General features: G+C 37.1%; 1 protein-coding gene and 1 long non-coding RNA gene across 2 annotated transcripts in view; one reads left to right on the top strand and one right to left on the bottom strand.

The window, feature by feature from the left end:
* Grid2 (glutamate ionotropic receptor delta type subunit 2) overlaps positions 1-14,763 on the top strand; it is a 664,169-nt gene that overhangs the window by 478,122 nt on the left and 171,284 nt on the right. The gene's annotated exons all lie outside the window — the stretch shown is intronic.
* On the bottom strand, positions 630-8,153 carry LOC131907007 (uncharacterized). Its single transcript, XR_009378268.1, has 2 exons — positions 8,104-8,153; positions 630-964 (listed from the first exon to the last, which is right to left on the bottom strand). It is a non-coding gene; the product is annotated as an uncharacterized LOC131907007 (long non-coding RNA).

Here is a 14,763-nt window from a genome sequence, read left to right on the forward strand (position 1 = left end):
GTGTGTACGTACGTCACATTGGAGGTCAGAGAACAACTTGCAGTTCTCTCTTTCTGCTATGTGGGATCTGGAGATTCAACTCAGTTCTTCAGACTTGGCTGCAGATGTCTTTACCCACTGAACCATCTTGTTGATACCATACATTTTTATCAAAAGGTTTAATTTAATTTTTAAACTGGGCTAAAGTACAAGTGACATAAAATTTAGCGTCTTTGGTATTTTAAGTGTGCACTTAAAGGATAGTGAATAGATTCACATTGTTATACAATGATCATACCTCTTCTGAGCTTTATCTTGTAAAACTAAAACTCTGTATTAAGTCCCCATTATTTCTGCCCCAGTCCATTATCATTTACCACTTTACCTTTCATCTCTATAAACTTGATTGTTCTAAATATCACATACAAATTGGTCCATAAAGTATCTGTTCTTTTGTGACTGGCTTATATCACTTAGAAAAGTATCCTGACAGTTCATCTATGTCACTACATGTGTCAACATTCTCTTCCATTTTAAGGTTGAACTGTATCCACTTCATGTTGTTGTGTTAGCTTTTCTGGGGAAGACATGAACAAATGTCTATTCACCCCAGATAAAGCACCAATGGCAAGCCAAAGTGCAAAGTCCACTTGGCGAAGCAATGGGTTTATTGGGCTTACTTACAGAACATATGTGGAGGGTTCCTTAAAAGAGTGTAGGTGCATCACTGAAAGGTTCCAGCATGTCAAGGATGATGACCTTGTGGAGGCTGCATCATAGAGTCCACCTTCAGCTGACTTTCCATGTCTGTACACACTAGCATCTCCCAAGACCACTTGGAGCCATATATAGGCCAGCAGAAGGGAACAATGGTGAAGTCCCTGTTGAAGGTTCTGTGGCCCTCTTCTCCCTCCTGCCAAGGAGTATTATTGCCATTACCACAGCCATCTCTGTTTTGTTTTGTTCAATTAGTTGCCATGGCTACCTGAAAAAGTAAAGATTATCATTATGATGGTGATAGGAAAATGTCATGCTAGAATGCATGTATTATATTTTGCTTGTCTTTTCACTATTAGTGGACACATGGGAAACATTTACTTCATGGGTATTGTGACTAATGCTTCCATTAACACAGGCATTCAATTATCTGTTAGAACTCTCCCTTTTAATTCTTAAGGTTTTATATTCAGAAGTAGAGTTGCTATATCATATGATCATTTTTTAAAAAAAAATCATTTTTTAGAAGAACCATAGTGTTTACCATAGTGTCATCTTTGGCACCAAAGCACCTAATCACAAACTCCTATTTATAAAAACACAACACAAAATTCCAATTTCTCTTTATCCTCATCATTATATGCCATCACCATCAATCGATCTATTATATATATATATATATATTTCATCTGTCAATGTATTAGTTATCATATATCTATGATATATATATATATATAACATGCATCAATATATTTATCTATCATATGCCTATCTACCTATGACCTGTATATTTCTGTTTTCTTAAGAGTGGACACTTTCACTGTTGAGAATGTAGAAATATATAAAATTATAATCAATTTTAATATACATTTCAATAAGTGTTATGCTGTGTAACAAACAAAAATTATTGTCTCTCAAATGTATTCCAATAGAAAATTAAGTTGTGCTGGCTTATCATATAAAGTCCTGAAACATAAGCTTTAATCTCTCCCACAAAATAGCTTGCCACATTAGTGATTTTCTAAGCCAGAAAAGGCTGGCAATCGATTAAGTCTATCAAGAGACACAAATCAGAATGTGGAGTGAGGTTTGGACAGTTTAACAAATGAAAATCAAAATTGATGCTGTTGAGTGATGGCAATCTTGTCAATTTAATTGGATTGAGGATTGCCTAGGAGATTCATATGGCATTCTTCAGAGTTTATCTGTGAGAGCATTTCCAGAGAATATCACCTGAGGGAGGAAGACATGCCCTCAATGTGGGCATAAGCTGGAGGTAAATGGGGGAAAAGGAGAAGACAGCACAAAAGCTCTCTGCCTCCTGATAGCCATGATTTGCACATTTCTGCTCTGACACACTTCAACCTTGATGCACTGCTCATCTCGAGCACAGAAACATGAACCATACTTCTGGAGATGGACACTCCTGATATTGAGAGCCAGATGAGCCTCACATCTTGCCTTGAGCACTATCTATCTATCTGTCTGTCTATCTATCTACCTGTCTATCTCTATCTCTATCTATCATCTATCAATCATCTATCTATCTATCTATCTATCTATCTATCTATCTATCTATCTATCCATCAGGTGTGTCACATCAATGAGAAACTCACCCTTCTGTCATTTGCAATTAACAAGAATTTGTTTTCCTGATGTTTTCCCTGACCATGACCCAATTCCTCCAAATTAATTGCAATTACAGAGCTGGAAGGGAATATGGTACTGTTCTAGATTAATTGATTATAAAACCTCGAAGTTTACATGTAATAAGGTGATGGGGTTTACCTGAGTCTCTACATCTAATTAGCACCCATGCATGTCTTCATTCCAAAGCCTGCATCACTGTCTTTTGCTCTTCCCATCCAGCACAGATAAAGAACTTGTGACTCAGTTCCCCAAAGCTAACTAAAATTCTTAGCACTATTTGAGTGGCTCTCACACTTCAGAAATTTTTAAAGAATCACCTTTTGGACAGACTGTTCCAAATGCTTACTCTCAAGCTTCACACTTAGGGATTAAAAGCCACTGAGCTTGGAATAGACCCTCAAGAATTACATTTATAAGTAATCCAGGTCATTCTGAAAACACTGTTCACAGGTTATCTTCTGAGAATTACTCTTTCGGACATTATTTATAACCCCTTGTCCTAAAACAGTGACCTTTGCAGTGTGGGCTCTAGACCAGTTGCAGCAGTACCACCCATAAACCCATGAGAACAACAAATTCCTAGAAACCTCCCCACTCCCAGTCCTCCCTAGCCAGATACCATTGAGTTGAGAGCTGGAAGTCACGAACTAACAAACTCTTCAGGGTACTGAGGTATCTGATATCTGAGACACAGTAGCCGGGATGCAGTTACTTCTCAAGAGCCATCACATGATCCTACTGCCTTGCAACTCAACCAGCAGGAATCAGAGCTTCGCAGATATCATTTAGAGAATCTAAAAGCTTTTTATCATTGATGTGGATGATATGTGAAGGATTTCATGTGTGTTTATGTGTGTGTACATATATGAACTTGGAATAAATATGTGTATATATAATGTATACATGTAATACAATATACAATAATACAGCGTAATATAAACACACGCATGCTTGGATTTTTCAGCACCAAGACACAAACCCTGGCCCGTCTTTGTTCTTCATTTGCAATTCATCAACTAGTTGAGGTTAAGTGAGGGATACATCAAATGGCAAATGTTGCTGCACCATGGTACTGGCATCTGTTCTGTCAGAAGAAAACATCACTTATCCACTCGCTCTGCTTCTCTACCTGGTGCCCTGCCAGCCCCTGCCAGCCTTATGTCTGACACTGAGCTAATTATCTTTCTTAGCAAGTTGATGCTTATCTGTCCATATTTCTTATTTCAGTTCAACAGCACCAATGCCCTGACTGCTCCACACACTGAAAACTGAAGAGGAATTTTTATTGTCGGCATTTTTCTTACAAAGTGAATTAATTGCTTTAACTCTCCAAGCTGCCTGTGTAGCCTCTCTCCTATTAATTCTCACCTTTCCTTTTTTACTCACAGTTTAGCAATTCATGTCATTATTACTCTCTGCAACTGTAGAAACAACTAACGTTCCTTTCCCCTTCTGTACATCAATCTTCTCTCACCACAGTACCAACAGCGATCCATCTTAGCTCAAAGGCTTTTAAATGTCCCACTGTAGTTGAAATTGTTTGCTCTGGCATTTAGAGGTCTCTATGGCTTGGCATTACTCACTCCTTTACTCCTAGTTTGCTCCTTCATTATTTTCACTCGAAGAATGCCAATAACCTGTCCTGTGGTATCGATCCGATGCCTTCTTTTTCCTTTCATGTGCTTCTATTTGGCCAAAGTCCATTACTGGCTTTCTTTTACACCCCTGCACATTCTTTCCCATCAGGCATTGCTCTCCTCTTCTCAGCCCTCAGTTCATTTCACTATCTTCTTTTCCTACCTATGGGTTGATTGGTTTCCAGTTCTGTATCAGTAACCACTGGAAAGTTTTACCTGGTTTCTTTCTGGAATATTGAGTTTTCCATGAACTCCTTAAACACATCCATCCTCAGATCTGATCTCATTTTACTGTTATATTTTTCTGGTGTTTATCACTCCAGATTATATTCTACTTGGGTTGGAATTTATACACCCACACTCCCTAGTGCCTCTAGTAACTCATTAAAAAAAAATAAATAAGTCAGTGTTCTGTAGCTTCAGTGAACTGAACTTAAAAAGCTATTTTAACCTTAGTTCTTAGTGTGTGTTTCAACATGAGTGACTAAAATCACCTTTATTAGAAATCAGTCAAGGACTATTTGTGGATTCAGATCCCTCGATTCTAATGCATGAACCCTCCTAAGACGCACCTCCTGAAGATATGGGGTATTTGTGCATGTCTTTCATAATGATGCAACCTAGTCACTCTCTTTAAAATGTCACAGTATGTATGATGCTTTACAGATAGGCAAAACTCATTGATTTTTGCCTAAACATAGTCTCATGTATTTATGTAGCTAAAATATGTTACTTTATTTAAGAAAGATTGACATGAGAATTCTTTGGTACTTTTGCTTTGTGTATGCTAAGCTAGTCTTCTGAGACCACTGAGCCATACCTCAGTTCAAATTATATATAAAATCATTATAATTGTCATGCTAAACATATATATAAAACACTAAGTTGTATATAGTGTATTGTATATATTTAGTTATATTTTAGTTATATATATAATTTAGTGTTATATATGTATATATGGTTAGTAGGAAGATTAGTTGTACATTCTTTTTTTTTTTTTTTTTTTTCGAGACAGGGTTTCTCTGTGTAGCTTTGCGCCTTTCCTGGATCTCGCTCTGTAGACCAGGCTGGCCTCCAATTCACAAAGATCCACCTGCCTCTGCCTCCCAAGTGCTGGGATTAAAGGTGTGCACCACCACCGCCCGGCTAGTTGTACATTCTTACTTCACATTTTGTCTAGAAGTTGAGGAAAAGGCATGAAGGATAGACATAGGACCGGACTAGAGACAGGTAAAGTTAGCTCTTCCCTTAGGAACTTAATTAGAAAACACACAAAGCTAAGAATTCATGACACACAGAAGGATCAGCACTATTGCTCTTTGCTTTTAACATTGGCAACTTTAGTTTTCATTCAAACTTGAAATTTTACTAGGGAATTTTGCACTGATTGTGACATTTAAAGAAAACTACAAGAAAACATCATCATCATCTTCCTCATCATCATCGTCATCATTATCATCATTATTTGGTTTTTTGGCTGGTTTTGAAACAGGGTCTCTTTATGTAGCTTTGACTGTCCTGGAACTCTCTTTGTAGACCAGGCTGAACTGGAACTCACAGAGATTGACCTGCCTCTGCCTCCCAAGTGCTGGGATTAAAGGCATGTGCCATCACACTCAGCAATATTAGTTATCTTCATGACAAAGTTTGGTGTCCTTTTCAATATTTTACCCAATAGAAACCTGAAGAGAACTACGAGAAGGAGGCAGAATAAAAAATAAGAAATAAATAGTAAATGAAATAAGGAATGATTAAATACATGAAGACAGACTTATAAAGCATCTTCACTTTATCAAAAAACAAGTGTGATGAACAATGCTGCCACTAGTGTAACTTACTGACTGATGCTTGGGTGCAGTGTGTGCACATGGTACACAGATGTACATTGTCCCATAGACTCCAGTTAATTACATTCACTGGACTAGTTCAAGAACGCTGGGTCTACATTCTCTGTATCCAATTCTTTCCTGATTTAGTTACAAATACCGTGCCATGCTAAGGAGAATTTGTCAATTATTCTAAAGAATTTCCACACTATGCTTTCTTAAATATTTTCTTAAGAGACTAAAACAATATATTCAATTTAGTGTACAGTGTTTTGGCTTTTGAGATAGGTGAAGAGGAGTTAGATTTGAAGTCCTCTGCTGACTAGTTAGTCAGCCTAATCATGATCCTAAGAACTTGCCAGATTCATGCCCCTAAATGTAGCAGAAAATTTGTAACTAACAATAACAGAGGAATCACTAAGTTGTGGGTGGAATGATTCCTCAGTTTCTATTTCTTTAACCTTTGAAGTGGAAGTTTATTGCTGTGAATATGTAATTTGTATTTTTTAAGAAAATGGAAAAGTATCACGACAAGAGTAGATCTCACTAATTACTCTCTCTAATTGCTTCCTGTTCCCAGAGCACAAAGCCAATGACATGCCCTGGTTGACTTACAACTTGTGCCTTAAGCTTGAACACACTATTTGCTCAGCGATACATAAATGGGTGGGTTGTTTTGGTATTGGTCATATAAATAGATTGCATTTAATACTTCATGCATTTGATTCTGAATATAAAATATTTAGTCTACAGGAAAGTTGTGAATGATACCCAAGTGAAACACTGCATCCAAGCTGTGAGGCACTTTCATCAGCTTTTCAACTCAAAATATGAATGTTCTCCTTCACACTGCTCACACATCAAGGACACATAGCTATGAGCTTTGCATATAAAAATTATGTGAAAATTTAAACAAGCCCTACATCCAGTTTCAGTTTGTCAATCTCTCTGCTTGTAGGAAGAATGGTTCTATACACTGTGTCCTGGACATTGTGCACAACAATGTAGGAGCCAGAACTTCTAAGAGCTCAGCACAATATTTGTATCTCATCTAGAAATATGCAGTTTGGCAATCAAGAGTCTTATCTAGAGCTCAAACAGCAGCGTCCACTCTGCATCTTTCCTGTCCCACTTGGTAGTTAACTCGCTCTTCTAATCTCCTGGTCTTGATGCCTTAAAATCGTTCTTCTACATATATTTTCCTATTTCTGTACACTTCCCTCCCAAGACCCCAGAAGGAAGAGTTAAAATTCTTCTAGACCTTTTCATCCTCTTATACTGAATGTCTAGTCCTATTGATTCTTTACAAGAGTTCCAAGTCCTTGGACCTTCTGTGTGCTCTGAGACTGGCCAGCCAGCCAGCATCTGTTTCTTGGGTTACAGTGGGGGTCTTCTTTCTGCCTTTCAGTAGCTACATTCCTTTCTCTTGCTGTTTCTAATGCGGAAATGCCATGGAACCTACTCGTCTACCTGACACCGCACTATGGCTCCCCACTTTATTCAGGGTATGCATTACAATCTTTTCAACCTTGTCTCTGTCTACCAGTTTGGTTTCTTTCTAACTTGCCTTATTTGACTTTGGTGTGTCTTACATATTTCTCCTGACTTCCCAGATTCTTTTCATTGATTTTCTTTGTTTCTGTTTTTTCCTATATAGGTGTCTGGCTTACTCATCACCGTCTTTGAGGTCTGTGTCAATGTAATCTTCACACTAGGTTCTTTCATGAGCATCATTTTTGTAACTGCCTAAGACTAATTTTATCATGCATATTCATTATACACGGCAATGTGTTACTTGATGACACTTTCATACAAATATATACTATACAATGATCATATTCCACCATACCCCTCTGCCTTTTCAATACTTGTCCCTTTGGTCCCCTTTGGTCTTCTGGATCATTTCATGTCTACTTTCATCTTATCACCCTTTTTAAAATGCAACATTTTTCATACTTTATTTAACATTCCATATTTTCCTGCCTGATTTTATTATTTTTCTTAGCAAATACCACTTTCTAAGGTATACTCTGCTTATTTCGTTTGGCTCATTTCCTATACTAGACTGTGAATTCTGTAGGGAATGAGCTTTACCTTTTTGCCTCACTGATAGGTCTCTAACATCTAACGTAGTGCCTAAAACAGAAGATTCTAGAAATCCATGGATCTACAATAAGAATTGCTGATTTGGGCAATGAATACTCATGTGTATCCCACACCTCTGTAAAAGCAGAAAGAAACATCACCCTAGAAAGTTGTAGGATAGTGTTCACAATCCTCCTCCAAATCCCTACCTTACTCATTTTCATTTATCTGTCAGGCACCTCACCTAATTTAGGAAACAATCACCACTCTGATTTGAATGGTCATAGATTATTCTTACATATTCCAGAACCTTCCAAATCATTCCATTCTAGAACTTACATGTTTTTTCAATTTGTCCTTTTTTTCTGTGTCAAATGTTCATTTATTTTTATAACCAGATCATATTTTGTTATATAATAGAGCATTAGTATCTATTTATTCTTTTACTGACAGTCAGCTACATGTTTCCAGTTTGGAGAGACCATGAATAAAACTATTGTGAACAAGGCCGGGCAGTGGTGGTGCATGCCTTTAATCCCAGCACTCGGGAGGCAGAGGCAGGCGGATCTCTGTGAGTTCGAGGCCAGCCTGGGCTACCAAGTGAGTTCCAGGAAAGGTGCAAAGCTACACAGAGAAACCCTGTCTCAAAAAAAAAAACAAAACAAAAACAAAAAAAAACAACAAAAAAAAAAACTATTGTGAACATTGATATGCAAAGAGACTTTTGGAGTTTGTTTTATTTGTGTTCAGCAGACATTCATGATGCACAGTCATAATTCTTGTAGTAACTGTTTAACATGGCATTAACCCTTTCAAACATGTAATTCATAATCATGACTTATTTTAGAACATTTTTACCAGCACTAGAGGAAAACCATTATTAATTAGTTAAATCCACCTACTCCGTCCCATACCACAGCCTTAGCAACCATTTATCTACTGCCTGTCTTTGTAGATTTGAATACTCCATACATTTCACAAAAGGTAAATCATATACTATGTGGTTATTCTATAACTGATATGTTTTATGTGGCATCATATTTTCCTGGCTCATCCATATTGGATATTCTTAAATACTTGTTTCTAGTTGTCAGCTAGTATGTCATGATGTGAAATACATCATGGAAGAGAGGCACAGGCTGTGTTCCATATCAGCTATAGAGGAAAATCTGGTTCTTCTCAGTTTAATAATATCATCAACATTAAATCTCCAGTAGCCGCTTCTTCCATACTTCCTTTGGTGCCTATGAGATAAAAGTTGGTGATAGGGCAAATCAAAATGTCATTGGTAAATTACACTGGACTAAAAGGAAATAGGAAAAATATGTTTGAAGAAATAAAGCTGCCCATTAATAAAGCACCTTGTTTATAAAAGCTGCCCATTAATAAAGCACCTTGTTTATAAAAGCTGCCCATTAATAAAGCACCTTGTTTATAAAATCTACGTGTGGGACTGGGAGTGGGTAGAAGCTTCTGTTAACCAAGCATGATGCCTAATAAACCTTATCTTTTCATCCTAAATATATCCACTCTCTTCCTTTTATGTCAGAACATATTTATTCTTTACTATGCATATTTACTTTATCTTATTCATATCTTCATATGCAATTATGAAACAAATTTTCATTGTTATTTCCTAAACTTAAGGGCTTTTTTGTCCTTAAATATTTCTGCAAAATGAAACTATAAAAATATTTACTTTGCTTCACAAAAAAACTGGAGAATTGCCTACATTTTTCTTTAAATTCTTTATTCTAAATGTGAATATACATTGAAATATATGTATTTGTTTATTCATATCTCTGTCTCTAAATACTGTACTGGTCTCCAAAATCCTGGAACCAAAGATCCTTGGAGAAATGGTTGATTTTTCAGATTGGTGCAGGGAAAGTAGAAGATATGTCAAAAGCTGAAGAAATTCTAAAATAACAAAGGAATCTAGTGTTATGTGTTTTTAAAAAAAGCCACACTGAAATGTATTGCAATAACAAAATCTCACAAGAATGAGAAATGTGAATATATCAGAGACAAATGAATCCACCTTGATACACATGAACAACCAAAGAAATCATGGCAGCAGAGAATCACACCTTCCTTAGAGGGCAGCCCTCAGTGGTGTGTGTGTACATACTAACTGTATACCAGCCCTAGCTAGCCCCACTGTGTGCTGGCAGTGAGGTCACTGTCATTGCATCCTGACATGATGTGGTAGGAAGTGCATTCCTCTCCCATACCAATCTTTCTACTCCCCAGAATCTCTGTTTAGTAATAAAAAAAAATCTGACAAGCCAAAATTGACAGACATGCTCCAAAATACCTGATGATTATTTCTCAAAACTGCCAAAGTCATGAAAAACAATCAAATAAAGACTGTCACAAGCCAGAGCAAGCTAATGACAAACAACAACTACACGCAATATTGCATACTGGAGAAGATCTTGGAACAGAAGAATAAAGACATCCATGCAAGACTTAGAAAAGCCTATATAAATCTGGAGTGTAATCAGTGGGACTATAACAGTGTTGATACCCCGACTTTCATCAATGTGCCCCAAGGACACAAGATGGTAACCGTGAGAAAAATGGGAACAGGAAACTGTGTTACCACCACAGCTTTTTAATTACTTCAAAGTAAATACTTTATGCAAAAGAACCAAAGATTAGTTTCCAAATTCTTCTATTTTTAGTATTAAGGGTTATATTTGACAATTAAAAACCAAAGTTTACTTTCCTTTCCTCCCCTGCCTCATCATCCAAATATAACCTTACTATACCATATCAATATATATTTGCAAACACAGGTTATTCATTAAATAAACCATAAGTAATTATCTTCCATTTCTGTGCCTGGTTCATTTTCTTTTGTTTAATTCTTATATATTTGGAACTTATTCAACCTCTAACTTTTCTCAGTGGCCTAAGTGCCCTTTCAGGATACTCAATGTGTCCAACGTTCTATCTATTTCTACCTACATGGTAAAAGCATCTGCCTAACATCTTCCATTGCCATTGTTCTCCATGCCTTCAGCCTGCCCCTCATTCTTGTATCTTTTCTCACAACTTTGGGAGAACACAGGGTGTAATAAATTACTTATGAGATACCAGTTGGAGATAGAATTTTGTGACCTGTGTATCTGAGTATGTCTTTATCCCCCACACCCTTCAATATTTTAAATGGACTTTTATGTGGTATCTAAGAAGTCTGTGGAGAAATATGAAATACATTTCAAGCCTTTGTGTCTGGCCTCTGGTGCCTTAGAATCCCTTCAAGTTCTCTAGAATCCCTTTGTGAACCCCTGGGCTCTGTAGTCCTGTGATTTCTTTGTTTCCATCCTTTTACTGTACCTAGTAGAACACTGCAACTTCGTGTTCTTCAGGTCACAATTTTTAATAATTATTTCTTTGTTTTATTTTTAAAATTCTATCTTTATTTTCTTCCTGAAATTCTTTAGAAATTTTATAGGGGACTTTCTACATTGATATGTATTCATATGTTTCTATACTTATATGTTTACATTCTTAGGAAATTTCTATACTTTTTTTTTTTTTTGGTTTTTCGAGACAGGGTTTCTCTGTGTAGCTTTGCGCCTCTCCTGGAACTCACTTGGTAGCCCAGGCTGGCCTCGAACTCATAGAGATCCACCTGGCTCTGCCTCCCGAGTGCTGGGATTAAAGGCGTGCGCCACCACCACCCGGCTCTATACTTATTTTTTAAGAGCAGGTTTTCCATGTCTACCGTCTTACTCTTTAACTGCCTGGCCTTTTGGATTTCTGAATGATGAACTTGTTTCCACCAGTGCGTGTGAGTCCTTTACTAGCTTCTTCTCATGGGCAGTCTGTCTGTTACATGTTGCTTTTCCTTTGCTGACTGCGTTGGACATTTTAATGTTAAAGGCTTTGGCTTTGGGAAAAGTTTGAGTAGTGCCTCATATTTAAAAGTTCAAAACTAAAACATGGATAACCAAATTGGAGAAAAAGGCAGGCGTCAGAAGAAAGTAGAGTAGTTACTCTGGGTAGAAGAAAAAGCTGATGTGAAAAGACAGGAGCAGGATCAAGCTTGATTCATTGTAAAACAGGATTAAAATAGAATGCAACTTCACGGGTGTAGCTTCTAACATTCCGAGGAGACAACATCTCACAACAAACCCTCTGTTCCTCTGCATCTTGCAATCTTTCAGTCCCCTCTTCTGCAATCATCACTGAGCCTTAGGTCCAGGGGATGTGTTGTAGATGTGGCCATTGGGATAGGGCTCTATGACTTTGTGTTTTAATCAATTGTAGTTTTCTGATATGTTGCAAATAGAAGTTTCCTTTGTGAGGGGTGAGGAATAGTCTTCACCATGAAAGATCATACCAGTTGGTTATCCAATACCAAATGATCAGCCCCCATTCTAGTAACATTATATAGACAGACCATGTTGTATTTCTATATTTAAGAATATGTGTGTGTGTATCAACAATTAAAAAAAAGAAGCAATGAATTACATTATGATCTAAAAACTTTTCTTAAAGTATTTACAAAATAGAATAAAGTGGCTAGACTATGGGGGGAAAAGGAAAGAGATGGAAAATATCTCACATTCCAGAAGGAAGTTCAGCCTTAGAGAGGAAGCTCGGGGAGGGCTGGCGCTCTAGGATTTCAAGGTATACATCTGAAAAACGAGAGGTTCAAACTCTGTCAGCAGCTGTCTGGCTTCAGCCATCTTCTGTAATCTCTAGGAGACCAAGACAGTTACCCACCCCTGGCTCATTTGAATGCAACTTTTTTGGTCATACTGCTTTCACAAAACTGCAGAACTTTCAGTTCATTAAATATCACCTTCCAGCATTTCATTGGTGAATGGAGTGAAGCCTTGAGCCCACACTCTTGCCACTACAGCTTCTGGACAGGGATTAACAATGATATCAAGAGGTTTGAAACACACACTTACTAACATCCTTTGAAGTTCCTAAAACCCAAGGAAAAGGAACATGACAGTTCTTTGAGAAACGAGACATGTGTTTACCTGACTCTGGAAATGTCACTGAAACACCATGAAGGAAGTTGCCTAACTTGGTGAAACTGAAGCGTGTTTGATTTTACACAGCCAAAGGATGACAGTGAAAACCTAGAGACGTCCCACAAAAGACATTCAGTACATGAGAATTCCTCAGTGTCAGTGTGCTTTTTGTTCAAAATACTTAAAATTTTTCTTCAGAGCTCTAGAATTACATAATTTAACAGTTCATCCATGTTTCCTCAAAAAAACACCACACAAGACTGCTCTCAAGTTGTAATGATTCAAGACTGAGGGTGCAAAATCTTCTCCTTGAGAAGTTAAGTGACTCTTGGGGACTTTCATTTTTTTTATTTTTTCTCTTAAAAAAGCAGCAATCTATATCTTCCATCTCTCAAAGGAAGAAAAACAATATCTAACTCTAACATGAAAGTAAGAATTTTCTTTCTATCATGATTCATTTTTATATAAAAATGACAAAAACTATCAATTACATGCTTCAATGCTATTAGACTAGAGATTATTTAGAGACTGTCATGATTTTATCCTCAGTCTTGCTCAAACAGCCATTGAGCCATATCCCTTGTTTTTCTAGACTAAAGCTTCTATGGAGTGGAAGTTGTTATAAAGTATAAGATGCTAAAAACTAAACATATGTTTCATGAACCAGTATTGAACAATCAGAAAATAATGCTTAGTGATTGAACACTGCATTTAACCAGGAGCTGCAACCACTTGGATTCTCTTTGCAAATGTGTACAGTGGGTTAAGGAATCTACTTTATTCATTTGAAGGACAATTTCATGTAATTTCTCTGGGAATATAACATCTCCCTAAACTGAACCAATAGGATAACTCCCATGGTCCTCCAGCCTGCAGTTTAGGCTCAGATGTCTCTCCCAAGCTTTGTCAATCCATTCTTCCTCTTCAACTGTCAGAAGATATCATATCGTTCTATTACTTCCAGCTGTACAGTAACATTGTATATAATTTGTGTATAATGTGTTAATATATAACAATCAATGAGAAGAAACTGAAAGTTCTTCTAATATTTACTAATGATCTAAGGCTTCTTGACTCTGTTGTCACCTCAAAATATGTTAAAAGGATGAGAAATTTTAAAATGTGTTTATTCAGCTTGGCAAGAAAATATTTAGTTTTGACTTCTCTTTTCTCTCCCCTTACCATAAAGCTATACACATTACTTTGGCCCCAAACTGTCTTAGGGTTGAAATGCTAACAATCTCTATATGGACTATTCAAATTCAATTTTAGGGTAACATTGTACATAACTTATCGTTATATTGGGCTCTCTCCTGCAGCATTCACTCATGTGTTTCTGGCATCTAGAATAAGAACTGATGTGTACACTGAACATTTACTGAATGAAATATTATACCACCCTATGTTCAGAACTGAGATTCAACAGAACAGAACATCTGCAAAGAAAGCCCTTTTCCCTCTTTTCAGTAATTCTTCTCTTGAGTTCTACTGGAAAAGAGAACAAAGGGAGGCAAAGTTACTGGACTGTCAACAAGTCTAACATGTCATCATTGGTTCAGATGGTGCTAAACAAAATGTATGGTCTCAGCTCCCAGTAACAAACTACAAATTTTCTTTGTGATCATGCCATAAGACAGGAAAGTTGTCTCACATTGTCTCTGCCTTTTCTCACTAAATGTAAATAGACAAGAAATAAAACAGAGAATTAGGCAGAATGGTGAAATCATTGAGAAAGGAGGAAGCATGGTTTCCTTAAGTTCAGTTTTCTTATAGGAGCGTGAAGAGTGCTGGATGCATCCCCTGCCCAGGAAGAGGGGCCTGGGAAGTCTGCTCAGAAATAGGAAGGGGTCCTGGTATCCTCAACATTAC

This window comes from Peromyscus eremicus, chromosome 3 (assembly GCF_949786415.1).
Source record: "Peromyscus eremicus chromosome 3, PerEre_H2_v1, whole genome shotgun sequence".
Taxonomy (NCBI): Eukaryota; Metazoa; Chordata; class Mammalia; order Rodentia; family Cricetidae; genus Peromyscus; species Peromyscus eremicus.